The following is a 9,689-nucleotide window of genomic DNA, read 5'->3' on the forward strand; positions in this document are numbered from 1 at the left end:
CCCACGTCCCACAAGAAAAAAACTTGAAGCTTACAACCCTCCCTTATTTATGATTTCATTTATATCCCACCTTTTTCTCCAACTTGGTTCTCCCCCTCATTTAATCCCTGCAACAACCCTGTGAGGTAGGCTGTCAGGCTGAGGGACAGTGACTGGATCTCCAGGTCGCCCAGTGAGCTTCAAGGCTGAGGGGGGATTGCAGCCCTCGTCTCCCGGGTCGCATTCTGACACTGCAACCTCCAAGCTGCAGTGCCTTTGAAGGATGCTCAGCCAAAGGCACCTTCAGAGCTTCCCACTTAACGGGGCAGATGAGAACATTAGAGGCTTGGCCAGGGGATATGGACCCATTCCTCAGATGCCTGAACAAGGTCAGCATTGGATCAGTCAATGTGATTCCTGCATTGCAGGGGGTTGGTCTAGATCTTTGGGACCCCTCCACCTGCAATTCTATGAATGTGATAGCACTGCTCGACTGAAATTACCAGGGGGCACTGAGCCCATTGTGCAAAGCTGCTTGTTGGCCCCACCCCTTGGGCAGGGACATGCGGTCTGTTAGGGCCTGCACAATCTGCAAACCTTACCTTCAACTCCCCACCCCCTGCTTTTGAAATAAAAAGCTTAAGATCAATTGCCAGCTGGGGGTGTGACTTGGACGGGGACCCAGGCCACAGACCCACCTGACATGAGTTCAGCCACAATGCATCCCCACTCGGACTCAGCCTGCCTGGTTCTCCCCCCCCCCCAATTTTTTTATTGATTTTCCAAATTTATAACAAACATCATCAACAACAAAAAACATTACAATACAAGAAACAAACATACAAACATTTATCCTATTATAATCTCACTTATGTGACCATTGTAAGATGACTTCCTCAAATCCCTCTAGCTGAGTTTCCATATGAGTCATTGTAGCAGGTTTTCCAATACTAATTTTTAATAAAATTAACCTAATCAATTAACATCTTTCTTTCTCATCATATTCACATATATCCATAATGTTATGCAATTGAAAACATTTAACTCCTAAGCCAATTTGGTACTCACAAATAGTACTACTTATATTATCTTAGAATATTTTACTAAATAATCCTTAAATTTCTTCCCTTCTTCTTGGTACTCCTCCTCCTTCTGTGCGCAGATTCTTCCGGTCAGGTCGGCCAGCTCCAAAAAGTCCATCATCTTCATCTGCCATTCCTCCACTGTTGGTATTTCTTGTAATTTCCAATATTTGGCTAACAAAATTCTTGCTGCAGTTGTGGCATACAAAAACAGTCTTAACATCTTTCTTGGGCAATTCCAAACCTGTTATTCCAAGTAGAAAGGCTTCTGGTTTTTTAATAAAAGTCTATATCAACATCTTTTTCAACTCATTATAAATCTTTTCCCAGAAGTCTTTCACCTTGGGATGCACCCACCACATATGGAAAACCGTAAACACAAACCAGCTGCTCTCACCCACTTAGCTTGCAAGTCTGTTGTTCTTAGAGAAAACTAATTTTGCAACCTTGCAGACTCTGGCTAGTAGTTTCCTGCTATTGTCAAAAGTACTGTGCTCCAGAGGGAGGGGGTCAAGGCAGCAAGAAAACGCAACACCTGCTCAAGCCACTTTCAGAGGAGCCAAGCACCCAACGCCTAGATGGAGACTGACCTTCGGTCCAGTAACCGAGGCAGCTCAGGCTTCCTAGGGCTGATTTAAGGCAGGGCTTGGACTGAAATCAAAGGTCTGGGACAAGGAGGGAGGGAGAGCTAAGGAACAGTCACTCCCCAGCCCATGGGCAGGCAAACTAAGGCCCGGGGGCCGGATGTGGCCCAATCGCCTTCTCAATCTGGCCCACGGATGGTCTGGGAATCGGCATGTTTTACATGAATGTGCCCTTTTATTTAAATGCATCTCTGGGTTATTTGTGGGGCACAGGAATTCATTCATTCCCCCAAATATAGTCCGCCCCCCACAAGGTCTGAGGGACAGTGGACCGAAAAAGGTTGCTGACCCCTGCCCCAGCCCATCGCCTTCCCCTCTTTCAGTTTCCCTTGTCTTGGCCTCCTGTGTTGAAATATCTGGGTGGCTTCCAGAGCACACAGCACCCTGGGCTAATAATAGCGGCCCTCAGTGGCGTAGCGTGGGGGGTGCAGGGGGGGCCGGGCGCACCGGGCGCAACATCAGGGGGGGGCGCGCTCGCACTCGCAGCTCTCTGCCCCTACCTGGCTCAGTCACTCTCTCTCACTGCAGTGCTGGCTGTGCGAATCCGATCCGAGCCGTCGGGCCGCAGCCCACTGTGGAGGGGAGGGTGCCAGGCGTGCGGTGCGGTGCGGAGAGAGAGAGAGGGACTATCTGGGGGAGGGACAGTGCAGCGGGGGTTAGGGGGCGCAAATTACTTGCCTTGCCCCGGGTGCTGACAACCCACGCTATGCCACTGGCGGCCCTGCAGAGCTTGGTGTGAAGGGAGTTTGCTTGCAAGGAAGCCATAAAACCTTGGAGCTGTATCCTACTGTGGAACGATTAGCTGCTCCCAAGTGGAAGGCTGCCTTGAAAGATAAGAGGTCTTTTGCAAAGGGGACTCCTTCAGCATCTCCTAATCCAAGACTAGGAATTATGGGATGGGATGAAAGAAATCAGACTTTGAATTGTGCCCCAGGAAGAACAGTGCCTCGTCTCAGTTTCTTAATTCAGCAAAGGCAGTGGGAAATAATCAAGGCTACCCCAAGACATTTTGCTGCCTGAGCCAAAGATGGCACCCCTGCTTCCGCCAATTCAATATACGGGAGCTGGGGATGGAGGCGAGAATTTGTTTCGTAAAATCACAGAATGGTAGAGTTGGAAGGGACACCCCAAGAGTCAAATACTCCAACCCCTACAATGCAGGTAAAGGTAAAGGGGCCCCTGACCATTCGGTCCAGTCGTGGCCGACTCTGGGGTTGTGACGCTCATCTCGCTTTATTGGCCAAGGGAGCCGGCATGCAGCTTCCGGGTCATGTGGCCAGCATGACTAAGCTGCTTCTGGCGAACCAGAGCAGCGCACGGAAACGGCGTTTACCTTCCCGCTGGAGTGGTACCTATTTATCTACTTGCACTCTGACATGCTTTCGAACTGCTAAGTTGGCAGGAGCAGGGACCGAGCAACGGGAGCTCACCCCCTCGCGGGGATTCGAACTGCCGACCTTCTGATCGGCAAGTCCTAGGCTCTGTGGTTTAACCCACAGCGCCACCCATCGCAACTGAAAGCATCCCTAACAGATGGGATCTATGAGAGTCACACTCTCCCCAAAAGTAGGCAAAGTGAAACACAGCCATCCTTGGAGACTGGCACTTCTCTGTATGTTGCGATGCAGTTCTCTAACTGGTGTCTACAAAAATCCATATATTTGAGCGAGGCATGTACAGGAATGAAGGCAGGAGTGAAAAGAGAATCCAAAATGCATGGCATTCAGGAAAACAGCTTGCAGAGATGTGTGCATGAGTCAAGTGCCATACGAATGGCCTCGGGGATTCATCAAGAACACCACCAAGCCTGAAGTGAGGGCATCTGTCCTGTAAGGGGAAAGGGACAAATTTGTTAATTTCAGTTTCTCTCCCCGCCCCCAATCCAAAATCCAGTTATCTACCTTTCTATAGCAGTTTGCCAATTTTTCTCTGAAGTACAGTGGTACCTTGGGTTACATATGCTTCAGGTTACATAAGCTTCAGGTTACAGACTCTGCTAACCCAGAAATAGTACCTGGGGTTAAGAACTTTGCTTCAGGATGAGAACAGAAATCATGATCTGGCAGCGCAGCGGCAGCAGGAGGCCCCATTAGCTAAAGTGGTGCTTCAGGTTAAGAACAGTTTCAGGTTAAGAACGGACCTCCGGAACGAATTAAGTACTTAACCCGAGGTACCACTGTACTCACAAAACTTCACCAGAATTTTAGTGCCAATTTCTCCCAATAAACATATTTTCTTTGTATGCAGTCTTGAGTAATGCACATTTTTGCAAGCACCTTCAATTAACATAATTCATTTTTGTATGCTATTTTCATCAGGATAGGTCTGTTTTTAATGCACACTTTCCTGCGATAGAAGCACACAACATTCGGCTGGAGAACTGCCTTTTAGGATTCAGAGAAGTCAGATTTCATTTTGGCACTCTGCTTTGAGAAATATGAACTAAGAAATTCCTAATGAACATGCAGACAGGACATAGGCTCCCCTTTCCTTTCACACGATGTACCTAACACAGCAAAAAAAAAAGTTTAGTTTTTAATGTAGAAATTCTGGAATTTATTTTGAACTCAGAGAGATTACAAGCTTACCTGCGCGGTTGATATGTTTTGGATATGGCTCAGGACCACAATACCTCAAGGACCACCTGTCCCCATAAAAACTGACCTCAATTCCGCACTTATCATTTAGTGCCCTTCTTCACATGCCTCCTCCATGTGAGGTTCAGAGGGGGGCATCATGACAACTGGCCTTTTCCACAATAGCTCTCCGTTTGTGGATTGCTCTCCTTTAGGTGCCAGGTGAAAATGTTCGTCTTCAACCAGGCCTTGAGGCGATTCATATTCTACAGCCTTTCAAATGTGCTTGTGGGATAGGGGGAGTTAATTGCGTTCTTGTTTTCGTTTTAACTATTTATTTGTGTGTTTAGCTTGTGTTTTTATATTGTGAACCGCCCTGAGATCTTTTGGTGAAAGGCAGTATATAAATCTAATCTATCTATCTATCTATCTATCTATCTATCTATCTATCTATCATCTATTATCTATCTATCTATCTATCATCTATCTATCTATCATCTATCTATCTATATCATCTATCTAATCTACAGTATCTATCTATCATCTATCTAATCTACAGTATCTATCTATCATCTATCTATCTCTCTATCTATCTCTCTATCTCTCTATCTATCTATCATCTATCTATCATCTATCTATCATCTATCTATCTATATCTATCTATCATCTATCTATCTATCTATCTATCTATCTATCTATCTATCTATCTATCATCTATCTATCTATCTATCTAATCTATCATCTATCTATCTATCAATCTATCATCTATCTATCTATCATCTATCATCTATTATCTATCTATTATCTATCTATCTATCTATCTATCTATCTATCTATCTATCTCTATCTATCTATCTATCTATCTATCTATCTATCTATCTATCTATCTATCTCTATCTCTATCTCTGTCTATCATCTATCATCTATCTATCTATCTATCTATCTATCTATCTCTATCATCTATCTATCTATATCTATCTATCTATCTATCATCTATCATCTATCTATCTATTTATATCTATCTATTGTTCTATCGTTCTATCATTCTATCTATCATCTGTTTGTTTCTTTGAAGCTGCATTCCCCCCCCCCTTTTATGTTTTTTAATTATTATTCAGTGAAGATTTTTCTTTTTTTTTTAATGCAAACAGGAGCAAATTCCCCCCCTCCCCTCCCTACATCCTGAGCCAGAAAATTGGCCCTTCAATTCCTTCCATGTCTCTCCAAGGTTTCAGGCTGTGGACTTTCCTGCCACATGGCAACCGAGCCTTTTCAGCGGAGAGACCGGGAATCAAACCTGGTTCCTGCTGTGTGCAACACACAGGGCTTGGCCACTAAGCTGTGGTCCCTATGTGATGCAGAAGCGCCAGGGAGCATGGCCAAGGGCCATTCCTGGCGCACGTCCACCACCTCTCTCTCAGTGAGTTTGAAGACATGCATTTCCCCTTCACACTTCGCAGCACACACAGTGAGCACACAAGACGGACAGCTGCCATGTCAAGGCAAATTGGCAAGCAGTATTGGGGAAGACAGGAAGGCCACTGCCAGGCTGAGGAAATCTTAGCTGGTTCATCAAATGAGTGTTTAATCATTTGACACACGTATATTTGCGTATGACTAAAAGCAAGAGGCTTGTTTGTGGGGGAGGGATGGATGGAGAGACGCTATTTTGTTGGTTTGTGGATGGCGCCAAGATGGAGCCATTTTCAGATATCTGAAGGGCTGTCACCTGGAGTCATATCATAGAACTGTAGAGTTGGAAGGGACCCCAAAAGTCCTCAGGAATCAGATGGAAGGTGGAGCCAGCTTGTTTTCTGCTGCTCCAGAGGAACTGAACCAGCGGATTCAGATGACAAGAAATGATTGAGATTCGGACCACGCATCAGGAAGAACTTTCTATCAGTAAGAGCTGTTTGACAGTGGAATGGACTCCTTTGCAAGGTGGACTCTCATTTGTTAGAGGTTTCTGAGCAGAGGCTGGATGCCCATCCATCATGGATGCTTTAGTTGTCATTCCTGCATTGCAGGGGGTTGGGGTAGATGACCTCTGGGGGTCCCTTCCAGCTCTATGATTCTATGATTCTGCTATCTTACGGTGTGTGTGCGTGTGGGTTCTTTAGGTAGCAAGTGTGGGAATGTTCAGGGATGCAGGAGAGGATATATTGTTTGCTTATAGCCTTTTCCAACTTGTGTAAACAAGTTCACAATTTAGCAGAGTAACATTCCCCCTTTTAAACTTGCAGCGGATGCATTTGCTCAGGCTCGCTAAAGCCTCTATAATAACTGTTCTGGTATTTCCCCCTTATTCCCTCATAAAATATAAGACACAACAGTCTTCTATAAAAGTATAAAAAGAGTTTACTCACATTCTGTTCACAATCGGGTCCCAGAAGGCAGACTTAGCTTAGAAAAGTAACATACACCTGGAAACTATCTCATAAGGAGACAGTCCCTTTGTCCTCTCTTGGCTGGAAGCATCTTTGGCTAAGCAGATGTTGCTTCTTCGATGCAGGTAGTCAAAGAGGGAGAGATGGCTGCCCTGCCCTGTGCTTTTGTCATTACCTGCACAGGTGAGGCCACGCCCACCTCTAGTCACATGCAGGAGGAAACAAGAAGTTTACCTGTTGGCTGGACAAACATTCCTCCCCATGTGTAAACATGTTCACTCTAGGAATGTTGTACTTGACTGCTCTTGTGTTTCACATCCCACAGCAAGGTGTACTGCTTCACTTGCTCCCAAATGTGGTAAGTCAGTTTTGCTGTGTTTGGGGGGCCCTCCTGCTCATTCTTCTGAGCCTTCTGCCCCCAAGCCCTTCCCTGGGTCACAACTTGGCCTCCCCCAAAGAATCTTGGGAAACATAGTTGGCCAAGGGTGATAGGAACAGTAGCTCTGAGAGCTCTAAATCCGAGAGCCCATGTGGGGTAGTGGTTAGAGTGTCAGCCTACAACCTGGGACACCAAGGTTCAACTCCCACCCCCTCAGCCATGAAGCTCACTGGGTTACCTTGGGGACCAGTTGCTGCCTCTCTCAGCCTAACCTACCTCACAGGGTTATGGTGGGGATTAAATGAAGGAAAAGAGAACCAGGTTAGCCACACTTACGTCCACAGAAAAGTTGGAATATAAATGAGATAAATAAATATGCATGGGATTTGAATGCATATGTGGGAAGCATTGAAACAGCAATTCCATTCTACCCCAGGGAAGGGTAACCTGTGGCCCTACAGATGTTGCTGTGGACCCCAACTCCCATCTCCCTAGTCCATTGGCTTTGCTGGAGTCCAATAACACATACTGCCCACTCTTTATCTGCACTGTGGCCATACAGAGCTGTTGCTGCTGTTGCTGTTTATGTTGGTCCAGCCCAGGCTTCCTCAACCTCGGCCCTCCAGATGTTTTGAGACATCATCCCTGACCACTGGCCCTGCTAGCTAGGGATCATGGGAGTTGTAGGCCAAAAACATCAGGAGGGCCGAGGTTGAGGAAGCCTGGTCCAGCCAATCCTGGTGAAAATAAAACATGAATGTTTTAACAGCCTGTGAAATAACATTTACTTTTTGGACCAATATATTGCTTTGCTCTTTTGAACTAATCTCCCCAAATGCAGTTCAATATGCAGCTTGCCTGATTCAGCGTTATCAATAATGTATTTCTTAATTTAAACCATTCATTTAAAAATATCCGCAAAAGCCTCTGGCAGAGTCTGTTTCAAAGAGTGCAATGACCACCCGCTCTGTGCCATAATGAAAGACAAAGGGGCAGTTTTGTGCTCATTTATGCTGTGCATGCTGCAGTGAATCGGCTTGGGAGGTTAGCTCAGGGAGGCCAGAAATTACTGGACTGGATATCAAAGGAGCCTGCTGAATCCGGCCAGTGGTCCACCTGTCAGCATCGCCCTTGAGCCAATGCCACCAACTGGACTCATCCACTTCAGCCCCGACTGGGCTAGGCGAGCTGGGTAGCACTTCCAGAGACCACCTTCTGCACAGGAACAGGTCAAAGTGCTGTGGACTCACACCTTAAGAGTTGTGAGCACCGGATTCACTTCCACAAGAAGACAGTCGTCGCACAGCAGAGTATAGCAGAGCATAAACGACTCGGAGAGCAGCTCTGTAGAATATCTTCTTTATTCTATCTACAACTATAATACACAACTATGTACAGAGCTAAATGAAGTCTAAACGAAAATGCTGAACTGCACTGAGTGTCTGCAGCTGCTCTTAGCAGCAACCTTATCTATACACACGATCTCTCTCTAACACTCAGTCTCTCTCTCTCTCTCCCCCCCCCCCTGACACTTTGATGTGAGGCTGGAGCGGAATAAGTAGAGAGCAGAAACCGCCCCTCCTCTCTGGAGAATCAGCAGAGCACATTAGCGGATTCTTGGATATGGGAGGGGTGAAATCTCCTCACCACCTAGTCCAGCATCCTGCTCTCACAGTGGCCAACCAAATGCCCCAGTGGTCAGCCCATAAGCAAGACCTGAGCACAACAGCATTTAAACTAGTTCTGGGGATCATATTTTTAAAATATTCACACTATATCTGGGGAGACACTGGCTCCACCCACTCCCAGCTTTGGCCCCACCCAGCGTCAACATGTGGCCCTAGACAGGACACACACACAGCCCAGTGAATGTGGCCCCTAATGCAAAACATATTCCACAGTGGGGTACAAGGTTCATAATGAACGCTCTGACACAAGTCCTTCAGTGTCATCATGAAAAAGAGCACACAGGGGGAAATGAACTGCACACCAGAAGCAAGTCTGGCAGTCTAAAATCTCCATATTGTTCATTTAACAATGAGCAATCCCTTGCCATATTTTTGCCTTTGGTTGGAATACAGAATTTATATGGTTTCAGTACATTGTGTCTATACCTGAACTGGTCTGTTTATGTCTTGGGTGTAATATTGTTCTACAATTAATTGTTTAAACCTTTTCATACGTTACTTGCTCAGATAAAATTGCACGATGTTTTTGTCTGCAATTTTATCTGCAGTACAGTTCTGCTGCATGATGTTGTAATGTGGTCTATTGATGAAGGGCAGCGTATTAATTTAATAAATAAATAAAGTAAAGCAAAATCTATTCATAAACACCATCAGATAAAACCATATGGAGCAAGAAGGTGTCAGCCATGAGGTTATTGCGTCATATTAATCATGAACAGCCCCACAAACAGAAGCAAAGTCCGTGGGGTCTGCCTCAGCCCCTGGGGACCCGTTTTTCAGAGATGGTGAGAAACATGACTTTTAAAAATCACAAGTCCAAAGAGTAGAAAGATGCCTCCTCCCATCTTCAAGAGACCACTAACCTAGTGGTGGTCAGCAGATATAGAATTGCTGACAAAAAATATTGGCACTTGCACCATCAAAAATGGACAAAAGACATAACTCAGCATTCAA

The sequence above is a fragment of the Podarcis tiliguerta genome, assembly GCF_965153285.1.
Source record: "Podarcis tiliguerta genome assembly, chromosome: 9".
NCBI classification, from domain to species: domain Eukaryota; kingdom Metazoa; phylum Chordata; class Lepidosauria; order Squamata; family Lacertidae; genus Podarcis; species Podarcis tiliguerta.